Genomic DNA, 12,664 nt, shown 5'->3' with positions numbered 1-12,664 from the left:
AAATGCACGTTACTGAAATAGACTCTATCTGGATTTGAAGCTGAGTCTGAAGATTTACACGTTCTGTTAGTGGACCAATTGCTCCCGATACGGTGCAACCTTGAATTGGAAGTGATAAAACTTTGCATACAGAGGATATTGGCTTAAATAAACATAAAGATAAGACATTTATATTAGCTCCTGTATCTACAATGGCTGTTACTGGTATGTTGGCAATTGATACTCTTATGGAAGCTTGAACTTGTTCGTCCCATACGTCATCATTGTCTTTCGTCTCAGTGTCTGCTACTAGATCATCCCGTAAGTTTGTCTCTTTGTCATACCTAATTGTTTTAATTTCGTGTGGACTAAGGGACAGGGTGCCCCCATTCAAACTTGCAGCATCATCTAGGAGGCTCAAAGGTGCTGCTTTTAATTTTCCGCTCGACGCTTACTTTCCTGCTGATTTATATTTCTTAATGTTTCTTCCGTCTGGAACTGGTGTTGGTTTTGTGGTACGAACTCGGTTGGAAACGATTCTTGTTGTCCTGGCGTATTCGCTTGCGCATAATAAATTTGCGTATTATGCGGGCGTTTAGGCTTCAGAGTTCCCGAAGGTCCGTTCGCTTGTGGCTGAAAAGTATTTTGCTGTGGCTTGTGTTGATTGTAACCGTTAGTGAAAGGTGTACATTGGTGTCCACCTTGATTATGGCATTTATTTCTTTTCCACTGTCGATTTGAATCGTAAGACTGATCGTTTTGATAATTCCCGTTGATCGGTTGCGCGTTTCCATATTGCTGGGGCTGTTTGTTATAATGTGCATTTTCGTACTGAGGTGGTGACGAATTATATATTGGATTGTATCTCTGGCCGTTATTGTACTTATTTTTGTATTTGCTGTTGGAGTACGTAGTGTTTTTATTTTTGAAACCGTTGTGGGGTTGGTACTGGTTGTCGCTGTGACGCGCTTTCGCTCGGCCACCAGTGTTGCCTACGTATTCTGTATCGTGCTGGCCGCCTGCACTGAAGTGACCGTTGCCAACATCAACTCTAGCGTCCTCGTAAATCAGATCTAACGAGTCTAACACAGATAGGAAAGTGTCCGTATCGTCCTCAGACACGTTTACTAACTTTTCTCTGATCCCAATCGGTAGCTTAGTTTTTAGAATCATAATAACGTCTTTGGCGGTGATCGGCGAATCCCAGAACTTGATTTTCGCTAAATACTTTTCAAAATATCTTCTCAAACCACCGCGCTTGCTGTTAAACACTTCGGCGTTGTAAACCTCTTTTCTCAGGCGCTGCTGCACACCAGAACTCCAGAATTTAGCTAAAAACATCTGTTCAAACTCTTTGTAACTTTTACAAGAGTCGACCATTTCGGTTCCCCATAAGGCAGCATCGCCTACGATAAATCCACTAACGAATTGAATTCGCTATCGGTCACTCCAGCTATTCGGGAAAATTCCTGAAAAATTTCGGAGGAACACTATAGGATCAATTTCTCTTTTCTGTGGGTGAAAGGTCGGAAAAATACGATGTTTGATCACGCTTTCCTCCTGCATCAAACTGACAAAAGTGGGTGGGCTGGTAGTCTGGTTAACTTGTGCTTCTATAGAACTATGAGTTTGAGCGTTATCAAATGGTGAACGGTAGTGTACCTGCTGTTGTTCATTACTTCGTGGTGAATTATTCCACTCTCCTGACACGGAAGGTGGGGAATTTTCAATTTGACATTTTAGTGTACGAACTTCATCAACTATCTGTTGACGCCATTCAGGTAAATCTTGAGCTAACGTTCGTCTTATCTGGCCTAATTCTGACATCACCGTGTCTCCTGTTTTTCCAGGGGCTGCCAATATTTCAAAGGCCACGTTTTTGACCGTTCCCCTGAGTTCGTTCTTGACCTTGTTTTCTATGAATCCGTTTTTGTTTTTAATCCACTCTTGGTAGTGGTCGGACAATGCTTCAGCATGTGCCTTAACAGTATTCTTTATTTGATCCTCTACATTAAGAGTCTCAATCTGTTTGGAAAGATCATCAACAACATTCTCGATCGTGTCTACTGCGGTTTTAACTCCTTTGACCTCATCAGAGATTGCAGTATAATCTTGTTTTAAGGTCGCAGCTTGTTTTTGATATTCTATCACTTTTGAATTTATCTCTCCCTGGGCTGCTTCGATTTTTTCATCTAACCGTTTTGAAATATCCTCTATTTTTGACTCTACTTGTGTGTCAATTTCTAGGCTCATGATCGTGATCTGACTACTGATTTGGCTTTGGACATTACCCAACAGGGTATTTAAATCAGCTGTTATGTCTGCCTTTAGTTCGGCCTTTACCGAATTTAACTGTGTATTTAGGTCATTTATCTCCGTTTGCAGATCTGTTTTTACTGAATTTATGTCTATTTTTAACGAATTTATTTCTGTTTTTACTGAATTTATGTCTTCTTTTACTGAGTTGCACAGATTTGTAAGGACCTGATTTTTATTATGCCGTCTTTCGGCCTTCTCTTTTTCTTCACGGGCCTTTTCATCTAATCTTTCCTGTTTTTAGCTTTCGAACTTGCGTTCCATTATGGCTTCGATCATTGCAGCCAAGTCATTTTTTTCAAATGCGGGAATAGTTTGCACACTAGGACCAGCTTCTAAAACTTCGGTCGAGGCTGCTTCTGCTTCCGCTCGTGTACCTATCGCGCGTGATAGTAATGGATGGTGAGGTCCATTCGCATCACCGCTGTCGTCTAGTTTTGTTTGTGTGCGCTGTTTACCGTCAGCCATGGTCGTGAATTATTTGTCAAATGTCAAAATGCTACAGATACTGTTTGTCACTGCCGTCAGTCGTTTGTCTGTGACGTAGTGCTATGGCTTACTGGGACCTAAGATAAAATTTTAACTCTGGGTAACTGACGTTCATTTACGCCAAGAAGACAAGATGGTTCCTACTAATTACAAACAAATGAAATATCACACGTTTTACCCGTTTTGAGCGTAGTTATCCGCCATATCGTAATTTTTTTTATGCACTGACAACAATGGTACACTTTCACTGAATTTAACTACATAAGAATGGACTATGGACAAATTGAAATAAAGCTGTTTCAAGGCAAGGAAAGACAGGTCTACGTTCTGATCAACTCGAAAGATGCTACGTCACTACGAAAGCTTGGCTACTGCGTATAAAAATTTGACTTACTATGGCTGTCTTGATAATGATACAGCTGGATACTCGCGTTTTTTGGTAATTTCATCAATCGTTCTTCTGAATAAATAAAAAGGTTTTCCCACTTCTCTTTCTCGGTTGAATTGCATCCACATGAAAAAATGAAACAGTTATTGGAACAAGCACTGAAAAATTAATAAACACATACATGAAATGATTTTTGATCATGTCCCTGTTCGGGCGCCAAGTGTAGCGTTGCTCTTGGGGGACAAACAATAAAAAGAATTGTTACTTTTTTTTTTAATGTCGAAAAAGTGAATATTTTGGTGGGCCACTTGGCAACAGAATCAGAGATTTATTACGCTATTATAATAACATACGTTGACCATTAAATACCTGAATAAGAGCAGCATATTGATATATATATATATATTTGAGATCGCTCAGAAGAAACATTATCATTTCCGTGCATTTTTATAGTCGCGATACAGTCATACCCGGAACAACACTAAGGGACCAGAAGATTTATAGACTTTAAAAGAAATGCAGCACTACACAATTAAAAAAAATTGGTTCAGAAATAATAGGAAAACGATAATGTTCCTTCTGCCTCATGCTGCGTTCGGCCCATCAGCGTGATCGTAATTTCTGATGATGAAGTAACACAAAATAATTAAGTTAAGTAAATGAGGAGATGGACTCATCAAGGTTAATTTACGAAAATAAGCACACTTATCTTTAACACACGTTTTTTTTAATGCTACATACCTTTTCATATTAAATTACAATAGATGACCATTGTGGTTAAATACTTTATACATAACAGTCAAAATGTCCTCTTGATGCTGTCTGCTCGATATCAGTTACTAGAAACTACATCTTTTCTAATTGTAAAAAATAACAATTAGCATATTCACTCAATATTTTCACATCAAATATAAAATACAGTTGTAGAACGCAGCAAGTCCACGTCCGCCTCTCATGGAATACAAACAGTAAAAGGTGAGGCGCCAAAAGCCTCATTTGTCTTCAAATAACAGAATTCTTTTTTATACCATTAATCGATACATGTACATAGAGCTTTACTGGCACCGCGCAAGAATGACAAAGATAAAGAATAATGGATTCTGTCGCTGCTATGCGATGGTTCATTTCGTTTACTTTACAATTGTTCGATAACTTTAGGCCAACAGGCGTTTACTATTAAGCGTATATTAATGTTTGTGAGGCGAAAATTACTAATATTAAAATGGTCAATGTGAATATCGAAGGGATACAGCAAACCTGCACTGGTGCATCGGAATCTAATACTGGTCTCCCAGGAGCCACTCAAAGCACAAACTCTTAGATGATTAACTCTTCTTGTACTGAAGTCGGCAGTCCGTTTTGTATTCAATCCCGATGCATTTCTGTGTTTCATGGTCAATGTGAAGGTCCAAGGGATACAGTAAACCTGCACTGGTGCATCGGAATCTAATACTGGTCTCCCAGGAGCTGCTCAACCCACAAAATCTTAGAAAATTCTCTCTCCTTGTACTTTAGTCGGAATTGTCCCTTTTGTATACAATTTCGATGCAATATCTGTGTTTGCTGGTCAATAAAAAGGTCCAAGGTATACAGTAAACCTGCACTGGTGCATCGGAATCTAATAGTGGTCTCCCAGGACTCGCTCAAAGCACAAACCCTTCGAAGATTCACTCTTCTTGTAATTAAGTCGGCATTGTCCCTCTTGTATTCAATCCCGAGCAATTTCTGTGTTTCATGCTCAATGTGAAGGTCCAATGGCTACAGAAAATCTGCACTGGTGCATCGGAATCTAATACTGGTCTCCCAGGAGTCGCTCAAAGCACAAACCCTTAAAAGATTAACTCTTCTAGCACTTAAGTTCTCATTGTCCTTTTTGTATTCAATCCCGATGCATTTTCTATGTTTCATGGTCAATGTGAAGGTCGAAGGGATACAGTAAACGTGCACTGGTGCATCGGAATCTAATATTGGTCTCCCAGGAGCCGCTCAAAGCACAAACTCTTAGATGATGAACTCTTCTTGTACTTAAGCCGGCAGTCCCATTTGTATTTAATCCCGATACAATTTCTGTGTTTCATGGTTAATGTGAAGGTCCTAGGGATACAGTAAACCTGCACTGGTGCATCAGAATCTAATACTGGTCTCCCAGGAACAGCTCAAAGCACAAACCGTTCGAAGATTCACTCTTCTTGTACTTAAGTCGGCATTGTCCAACTTGTATTCAATTCCGAGCAATTTCTGTGTTTCATGGTCAATGTGAAGGTCCAAGGGATACAGTAAACCTGCACTGGTGCATCGGCGTCTAACACTGGTCTCCCATGAGCCGCTCAAACCACAAACCCTTAAAAGATTCACTCGTCTTGTACTTAAATCGGCATTGTGCATATTGTATTCATCCCCGATGCGATTTCTTTGTTTCATGGTCAATGTGAAGGTCCAAGGGATACAGTTAAACTGCACAGGTGCATCGTAATCTAATACTGGACACTCAGGAACCGCTCAAATCCCTAACTCTTAGAGGATTCACTCTTCTTGTACTTATGTCGTTATCAACCCTTTTGTATTCAATCCCGATTCAATTTTTGTGTTTCATGGTCAAGTTGAAGGTCCAAGGTATACAGTAAACCAGCACTGGTGCATCGGAATCTAATACTGGTCTCCCAGGAACCGTTCCAAGCACAAACCGTTCGAGGATTCACACTTCTTGTACTTAAGTCGGCATAGTCCCTCTTGTTTTCAATCCTGAGCAATTTCTGTGTTTCATGGTCAATGCGAAGGTCCAAGGGATACAGTAAACCTGCACAGGTCCATCGGAATCTTATACTGGACACCCAGGAGCCGCTCAAAGCTCAAACTCTTAGAAGATTCACTCTTCTTGTACTTCAGTCGGCATTGACCCTTATGTATCCCATCCCGATGCTATTTCTGTGTTTCATGGTCAATGTGAAGGTCCAAGGGATACAGTAAACCTGCACTGGTGCATCGGATTAGAACACTGGTCTCCGAGGAGGCGCTCAAAGCACTAACTCTTAGAAAATTCACTCTTCTTGTACTATAGTTTAATATCGAGTATCTTGTATTCAATCCCGATGCAGTTTCTGTGTTTCATGGTCAATGTGAACGTCCAATGGATACAGTAAACCTGCACTGGTGCATCGGAATCTAATACTGGTCTCCCAGGAGACGCTCAAAGCACAATCCCTTAGAAGATTCACTCTTCTTGTTCTTAAGTCGCCATTGTCCTTTTGTATTCAATCCCGATGCAATTACTGTGTTTCATGGTCAATGTGAAGTTCCAAGGGATACAGTAAACCTGCACTGGTGCATCGGAATCTAATACTGGTCTCCCAGGAGCTGTTCAAAACACAAACTCTTAGATGATTAACTCTTCTTGTACATAAGTAGGCTGTCCCTTTTCTATTCAATCCCGATGCAATTTCTGTGTATCATGGTAAATGTGAAGGTCCAAGCGATATAGTAAACCTGCACTGGCGCATCGGAATCTAATACTGATCTCCCATGAGCCGCTCAAAGCACAAACTCTTAGAATATTAACTCATCTTGTACTTAAGACTGCATTGGCATTTTGTATTCAATCCCGATGATATATCTGTGTTTCATGGTCAATGTGAAGGTTCAAGGGATACAGTAAACCTGCACCTGTGCATCGCAATCTAATACAGGTGTCCCAGGAGCCGCTCAAAGCACTAACCCTAAGAAGATTCACTCTTCTTTTACTTATGTCGGCATTGTCCCTTTTGTTTTCCATCGCGATGAGATTTCTGTGCTTCATGGTCAATGTGAAGGTGCAAGGGATACAGTAAACCTGCACTGGTGCATCGGAATCTTATACTGGTCTCCCAGGAGCCGCTCAATACACAAACTCTTAGAGTATTAACTCTTCTCGTACTTAAGGCGGCATTGTGCATTTTGTATTCAATCCCGATGCAATTTCTGTGTTTCTTGGTCAATGAGAAGGTCCAAGGGAGAGATTAAATCTGCACTGGTGCATCGGCATCTAATACTGGTATCCCAGGAGCCGCTCAAAGCTCAAACTCTGAAGAGATTCATTCTTCTTGTACTTAAGTCGGCATTGCCCCTTTTGTATAGATTCCCGATGCAAGATCTGTGCTTCATGATCAGTGTGATGGACCATGGGATACAGTAAATCTGCACTGGTGCATCGGAACCAAATAATGGTCTCCCAAGAGCCGCTCAAAACACAAACTCTTAGAAGATTAACTCCTCTTGTACTTAAGACGGCATTGTCTCTTTTGTATTCAATCCCGATGCTATTTCTGTGTTTCATGGTCAATGTGAAAGTCCAAGGGATACAGTAAACCTGCACTCGTGCATCGGAATGTAATTCTGGTCTCCGAGGAGCCGCTCAAAGCACAAACTCTTAGAAAATTCACTCTTCTTGTAATTAAGTTGGCATTGTGCATTTTTTATTGAATTGCGATGCAATTTATGTGTTTGGTGGTCAATGGGAAGGTCTAAGGGATACAGTAAACCTGCACAGGTGCATCGGAATGTAATACTGGACAACCAGGAGCCGCTCAAAGCTCAAACTATTAGAAGATACACTCTTCTTTTACTTAAGTCGGCTTGACCCTTTTGTATTCAATCCCGATGCAATTTCTCTGTTTCATGTTCAATGTGAAGGTCCATGGGATACAGTAAACCCGCACTGATGCATCGGAATCTATTACTGGTCTCCTATAATTTGCTCAAACCACAAACCCTTAGAAGATTCACTCTCCTTGTACTTAAATCGGCATTGTGCATATTGTATTCATCCCCGATGCGATTTCTTTTTTTCATGGTCAATGTGAAGGTCCAAGGGGTACAGTCAAACTGCACAGGTGCATCGTAATCTAATACTGGACACTCAGGAACCGCTCAAATCCCTAACTCTTAGAGGATTCACTCTTCTTGTTCTTATGTCGTTATTTACCCTTTTGTATTCAATCCCGATTCAATTTCTGTGTTTCATGGTCAATGTGAAGGTCCAAGGTATACAGTAAACCAGCACTGGTGCATCAGAATCTAATACTGGTCTCCCAGGAACCGTTCCAAGCACAAACCGTTTGAGGATTCACTTTTCTTGTACTTAAGTCGGCATTGTCCCTCTTGTTTTCAATCCCGAGCAATTTCTGTGTTTCATGGTCTATGCGAAGGTCCAAGGGATACAGTAAACCTGCACAGGTCCATCGGAATCTTATACTGGACACCCAGGAGCCGCTCAAAGCTCAAACTCTTAGAAGATTCACTCTTCTTGTACTTCAGTCGGCATTGTCCCTTATGTATTGCATCCCGATCCTATTTCTGTGTTTCATGGTCAATGTGAAGGTCCAAGGGATACAGTAAACCTGCACTGGTGCATTGGATTAGAACACTGGTCTCCGAGGAGGCGCTCAAAGCACTAACTCTTAGAAAATTCACTCTTCTTGTACTATAGTTTAATATTGTGTATCTTGTATTCAATCCTGATGCAGTTTCTGTGTTTCATGGTCAATGTGAACGTCCAATGGATACAGTAAACCTGCACTGGTGCATCGGAATCTAATACTGGTCTCCCAGGAGACGCTCAAAGCACAATCCCTTAGAATATTCTCTCTTCATGTTCTTAAGTCGCCATTGTCCTTTTGTATTCAATCCCGATGCAATTTCTGTGTTTCATGGTCAATGTGAAGTTCCAAGGGATACAGTAAACCTGCACTGGTGCATCGGAAACTAATACCGGTCTCCCAGGAGCTGTTCAAAACACAAACTCTTAGATGATTAACTCTTCTTGTACATAAGTAGGCTGTCCCTTTTCTATTCAATCCCGATGCAATTTCTGTGTATCATGGTAAATGTGATGGTCCAAGGGATATAGTAAACCTGCACTGGCGCATCGGAATCTAATACTGGTCTCCCATGAGCCGCTCAAAGCACAAACTCTTGGAATATTAACTCATCTTGTACTGAAGACGGCATTGTGCGTTTTGTATTCAATCCCGATCTAATATCTGTATTTCATGGTCAATGTGAAGGACCAACCGATACAGTAAACCGGCACTGGTGCATCGGAATCTAATACTGGTCTCCCATGAGCCGCTCAAACCACAAACCCTTAGAAGATTCACTCTTCTTGTACTTAAGTCGGCATTGGCATTTTGTATTCAATCCCAATGATATATCTGTGTTTCATGGTCAATGTGAAGGTCCAAGGGATACAGTAAACCTGCACCTGTGCATCGCAATCTAACACTGGTGTCCCAGGAGCCGCTCAAAGCACAACCCTAAGAAGATTAACTCTTCTTTTACTTATGTCGGCATTGTCCCTTTTGTTCTCAATCGCGATGAGATTTCTGTGCTTCATGGTCAATGTGAAGGTGCAAGGGATACAGTAAACCTGCACTGGTGCATCGGAATCTTATACTGGTCTCCCAGGAGCCGCTCAATACACAAACTCTTAAAGAATTAACTCTTCTCGTACTTAAGGCGGCATTGTGCATTTTGTATTCAATCCCGATGCAATTTCTGTGTGTCTTGGTCAATGAGAAGGTCCAAGGGAGAGATTAAATCTGCACTGGTGCATCGGAATCTAATACTGGTATCCCAAGAGCCGTTCCAAGCACAAACCGTTCGAGGATTCACTCTTTTTGTACTTAAGTCGGCATTGTCCCTCTTGTTTTCGATCCCAAGCAATTTCTGTGTTTCATGGTCAATGTGAAGGTCCAAGGGATACAGTAAACCTGCACTGGTGCATCGGATTAGAACACTGGTCTCCGAGGAGGCGCTCAAAGCACTAACTCTTAGAAAATTCACTTTTCTTGTACTATAGTTTAATATTGTGCATCTTATATTCAATCCCGATGCAGTTTCTGTGTTTCATGGTCAATGTGAGCGTCCAATGGATACAGTAAACCTGCACTGGTGCATCGGAATCTAATACTGGTCTCCCAGGAGACGCTCAAAGCACAATTCCTTAGAAGATTCACTCTTCTTGTTCTTAAGTCGCCATTGTCCTTTTGTATTCAATCCCGGTGCGATTTCTGTGTTTCATGGTCAATGTGAAGGTCCAAGGGATACAGTAAACCTGCACTGGTGCATGGAATCTAATACTGGTCTCCCAGGAGCTGTTCAAAACACAGACTCTTAGATGATTAACTCTTCTTGTACATAAGTAGGCTGTCCCTTTTCTATTCAATCCCGATGCAAGTTCTGTGTATCATGGTAAATGTGAAGGCCCAAGGGATATAGCAAACCTGCACTGGCGCATCGGAATCTAATACTGGTCTCCCATGAGCCGCCCAATACACAAACTCTTAGAATATTAACTCATCTTGTACTTAAGACGGCATTGTGCGTTTTGTATTCAATCCCGATCTAATATCTGTGTTTCATGGTAAATGTGAAGGACCAACCGATACAGTAAACCTGCACTGGTGCATCGGAATCTAGTACTGGTCTCCCATGAGCCGCTCAAACCACAAACCCTTAGAAGATTCACTCTTCTTGTACTTAAGTCGGCATTGGCATTTTGTATTCAATCCCGATGATATATCTGTGTTTCATGGTCAATGTGAAAGTCCAAGGGATACAGCAAACTTGCACCTGTGCATCGCAATCTAATACTGGTGTCCCAGGAGCGCTCAAAGCACAAACCCTAAGAAGATTCACTCTTCTTTTACTTATTTCGGCATTGTCCCTTTTGTTCTTAATCCCGATGAGTTTTCTGGGCTTCATGGTCAATGCGAAGGTGCAGGGGATACAGTAAACCTGCACTGGTGCATCGGAATCTTATGCTGGTCTCCCAGGAGCCGCTCAATACACAAACTCTTAGAGTATTAACTCTTCTCTTACTTAAGGCGGCATTGTGCATTTTGTATTCAATCTCGATGCAATTTCTGTGTTTCTTGGTCAATGAGAAGATCCAAGGGAGAGATTAAATCTGCACTGGTGCATCGGAATCTAATACTGGTATCCCAGGAGCCGCTCAAAGCACAAATTCTGAAGAGATTCTTTCTTCTTGTACTTAAGTAGGCATTGCCCCTTTTGTATAGAATCCCGATGCAATATCTGTGCTTCATGATCAGTGTGATGGACCAAGGGATACAGTAAACCTGCACTGGTGCATCGAAACCAAATAATGGTCTCCCAAGAGCCGCTCAAACCACAAACTCTTGGAAGATTCACTCCTCTTGTACTTAAGTCGGCTTGACCCTTTTGTATTCAATCCCGATGCAATTTCGCTGTTTCATGTTCAATGTGAAGGTCCATGGGATACAGTAAACCCGCACTGATGCATCGGAATCTGTTACTGGTCTCCTATAATCCGCTCAAACCACAAACCCTTAGAAGATTCACTCTCCTTGTACTTAAATCGGCATTGTGCATATTGTATTCATCCCCAATGCAATTTCTTTGTTTCATGGTCAATGTGAAGGACCAAGGGATACAGTTAAACTGCACCTGTGCATCGTAATCTAATACTGGACACTCAGGAACCGCTCAAATCCCTAACTCTTAGAGGATTCACTCTTCTTGTACTTATGTCGTTATTAACCCTTTTGTATTCAATCCCGATTCAATTTCTGTGTTTCATGGTCAATGTGAAGGTCCAAGGTATACAGTAAACCAGCACTGGTGCATCGGAATCTAATACTGGACACCCAGGAGCCGCTCAAAGCACAAACTCTTAGAAAATTAACTCATCTTGAACTTAAGTTGGCATTGTGCGTTTTGTATTCTATCCCGATCCAATTTCTGTGTTTCATGGTCAATGTGAAGGTTCAAGGGATACAGTTAACCTGCGTTGGTGCATCAGAATCTAATGCTGGTATCCCAGGAGCCGCTCAAGCTATAATCTCTGAAGAGATTCACTCTTCTTAGACTTATGTCGGCATTGTCCCATTTGTATTCAATCCCGACGCAATATCTGTGTTTCATGAACAATGTGATGGACCAAGGGATACAGTAAACCTGCACTGGTGCATCGGAATGTAATGCCGGACACGCAGGAGCCGCTCAAAACTCGAACGTTTAGAAGATGCACTCTTCTTGTACTTAAGTTGGCATTGTGCATTTTGTATTCAATCCCGGTGCAATATCTGTGTTTCATGGTCAATGTGAAGGTACAAGGGATACAGTAAACCTGCACTGAGTCACCGGAATCTAATACTGGTCCCCCAGCAGCCTTTCAAAGCACGAACTCTTAGAAGATTCACTCTTCTTGTATCTAAGTCGGCATTGTCCCTTTTGTACTCAATCCCGACGCAATTTCTGTGTTTCATGGTCAATGTGACGGTCCAAGGGATACAGTAAACCAGCACTGGTGCAACGGAATCAAATACTGGTCTCCCAGGAGCCGCTCAGAGCAGAAAGTCTTACAAGATTCACTCTTCTTGTACTTAAGTCGGCATTGTGCCTTATGTATTCATTCCTGGTGCAATTTCTGTGTTTCATGGTCAATGTGAAGGTACAAGGGATACATTAAACCTG

Source organism: Schistocerca americana, chromosome X (assembly GCF_021461395.2).
Source record: "Schistocerca americana isolate TAMUIC-IGC-003095 chromosome X, iqSchAmer2.1, whole genome shotgun sequence".
Lineage (NCBI taxonomy): Eukaryota > Metazoa > Arthropoda > Insecta > Orthoptera > Acrididae > Schistocerca > Schistocerca americana.
This window is presented reverse-complemented; position numbering follows the sequence as displayed.